The following is a 3206-nucleotide window of genomic DNA, read 5'->3' on the forward strand; positions in this document are numbered from 1 at the left end:
AATTAATCTTTTTCTTCCTGCGGTACTGGGTAAAGACTTCTTACTCACCTCCTACAGTCCTGTTTTTATGCTGTCCTGTGCATGCATCGGCCTCACCCAGGAAATCCAGACTGAAATATAGTAAGCATCATTGAATGTTTGTTGAAACCTGTCTTCCAATCTGGAATTAGTAAAGTCGGTACCATAATTTGGCTGCTGTGTATTAGGTGCCAAGTAAAGTTCTCTATTGCGCTATGAGGTACAATAGAGAGGGGAATTCTTACTCATTTTCAGTGTCATCCTTCATTGTAGCCAGCAGTCCACACCACAGGGCATAAGATGGGTTAGCATTTCTCACAACTCAGTCACTCATTCCCCACTTTTAAGAATCTGACATATCTGGATGCCACTGTGCTGATTTTTTCTAATACTTTCAGGAAAATTGAATGACTTTTAAGATTGAAATGAAAAATCATGGTAATTGAAAGATGACTATAAAAATAAATACAATAAGAGAGCTGGAACTCCCGGCTCGGGGTCTCTTCCCTTCGCCATCAGGGAACTGCCCTGGAGCCCGAGCGGAGGGCGGGCTCACTGAGGCTGCCGGCTTTGGAGGGGCCCCGGCGCCAGAAGCCACTACAGTCTCGGGGACAGCGGGCCGGATACACCAGAAATACATCTACACGTGGAACAACTCCTACAGAACACCTACTGAACGCTGGCAGAAGACCTCAGACCTTCCAAAAGGCAAGAAACTCCTCACGTACCTGGGTAGGGCAAAAGAATAAAGAATAAACAGAGACAAAAGGATAGGGACGGGACCTGCACCAGTGGGAGGGAGCTGTGAAGGAGGAAAGGTTTCCACACACTAGGAAGCCCCTTCGCGGGTGGAGATTGCGGGTGGCGGAGGGCGAAAGCTTCGGAGCCGCGGAGGAGAGCACAGCAACAGGGGTGCGGAGGGCAAAGCAGAGATTCCCGCACAGAGGATCGGTGCCGACTGGCACTCACCAGCCCGAGAGGCTTGTCTGCTCACACGCCGGGGCGGGAGGGTCTGGGAGCTGAGGCTTGGGCTTCGGTCGGAGCGCAGGGAGAGGTCTGGGGTTGGTGGCGTGAACACAGCCTGCAGGGGATTAGTGCACCACGACTAGCCGGGAGGGAGTCCGGGGAAAAGTGTGGACCTGCCGAAGAGGCAAGAGACTTTTTCTTCCCTCTTTGTTTCCTGGTGCTCAAGGAGAGGGGATTAAGAGCACTTCTTAAAGGAGCTGCAGAGACGGGCGCGAGCCGTGGCTAAAAGCATGGACCCCAGAGACATGCATGAGATGCTAAGGCTGCTGCTGCCGCCAGCAAGAAGCCTGTGTGCGAGCATAGGTCACTATCCACACCCCCCTTCCAGGGAGCCTGTGCAGCCCGCCACTGCCAGGTTCCCAGGATCCAGGGACAACCTCCCCGGGAGAACGCACGGCGCGCCTCAGGCTGGTGCAACGTCACGCCAGCCTCTGCCGCCGCAGGCTCGCCCCGCATCTGTACCCCTCCCTCCCCCCTGCCTGAGTGAGCCAGAGTCCCCGAAGCAGCGGCTCCTTTAACCTCATCCTGTCTGAGCGAAGAACAGATGCCCTCTGGTGACCTACATGCAGAGGCGGGGCCAAATCCAAAGCTGAACCCGAGGAGCTGTGCGAGCAAAGAAGAGAAAGGGATATCTCTCCCAGCAGCCTCAGAAGCAGCGGATTAAAGCTCCACAATCAAGTTGATGTACCCTGCATCTGTGGAATACATGAATAGACAACGAATCACCCCAAATTGAGGAGGTGGACTTTGAGAGCAAGATTTATGATTTTTTCCCCTTTTCCTTTTTTTGTGAGTGTGTATGTGTATGCTTCTGTGTGAGATTTTGTCTGTATAGCTTTGCTTCCACAATTTGTCCTAGGGTTCTATCCGTCCATTTTTTTTTTAATATATTTTCTTAATAATTATTTTCTATTTTATTAACTTTTTTATAATTTATCTTACTTTATTTTACTTTATCTTCTTTCTTTCTTTCTTTTTTCCTTCCTTCCCTCCTTCCTTCCTTGCTTCCTCCCTCCCTCTCTCCCTCCTTTCTTTCTTTCTTTCCTTTTCTTTCTTTCTTTCTTTCTTCCTTTCTTTCTTTCTACTTCTACTAATTCTTTCTTTCTACGTTTTCTCCCTTTTATTCTGAGCCGTGTGGATGAAAGGCTCTTGGTGCTGCAGCCAGGAGTCAGTGCTGGGCCCCTGAGGTGGGAGAGTCAACTTCAGGACACTGGTCCACAAGAGACCTCCCAGCTCCACATAATATCAAATGGCGAAAATCTCCCAGAGATCTCCATCTCAACACCAGCACCCAGCTTCAGTCAACGACCAGCAAACTAACTATAGTGCTAGACACCCTATGCCAAACAACTAGCAAGACAGGAACACAAACCCACCCATTAACAGAGAGGCTGCCCAAAATCTTAATAAGTCCACAGACACGCCAAAACACACCACCAGACGTGGACCTGCCCACCAGAAAGACAAGATCCAACCTCATCCACCAGAACACAGGCACTACTCCCCTCCACCAGGAAGCCTACACTACCCACTGAACCAACTTTAGCCACTGGGGACAGACACCAAAAACAACGGGAAGTATGAACCTGCAGCCTGCAAAAAGGAGACCCCAAACACAGTAAGATAAGCAAACTGAGAAGACAGAAAAACACACTGCAGATGAAGGAGCAAGATAAAAACCCAACAGACCTAACAAATGAAGAGGAAATAAGCAGTCTACCTGAAAAAGAATTCAGAATAATGATAGTAAAGATGATCCAAAATCTTGGAAATAGAACAGACAAAATGCAAGAAACATTTAACAAGGACCTAGAAGAACTAAAGATGAAACAAACAATGATGAAAAACACAATAAATGAAATGAAAAATACTCTAGATGGGATCAATAGCAGAATAACTGAGGCAGAAGAACGGATAAGTGACCTAGAAGATAAAATAGTGGAAATAACTACTGCAGAGCAGAATAAAGAAAAAAGAATGAAAAGAACTGAGGACAGTCTCAGAGACCTCTGGGACAACATTAAACGCACCAACATTCGAATTATAGGGGTTCCAGAAGAAGAAGAGAAAAAGAAAGGGAATGGAAAATATTTGAAGAGATTATACTTGAAAACTTCCCTAATATGGGAAAGGAAATAGTGAATTAAGTCCAGGAAGCACAG

This window comes from Lagenorhynchus albirostris, chromosome X, assembly GCF_949774975.1.
Source record: "Lagenorhynchus albirostris chromosome X, mLagAlb1.1, whole genome shotgun sequence".
In the NCBI taxonomy this organism is placed as follows: Eukaryota; Metazoa; Chordata; class Mammalia; order Artiodactyla; family Delphinidae; genus Lagenorhynchus; species Lagenorhynchus albirostris.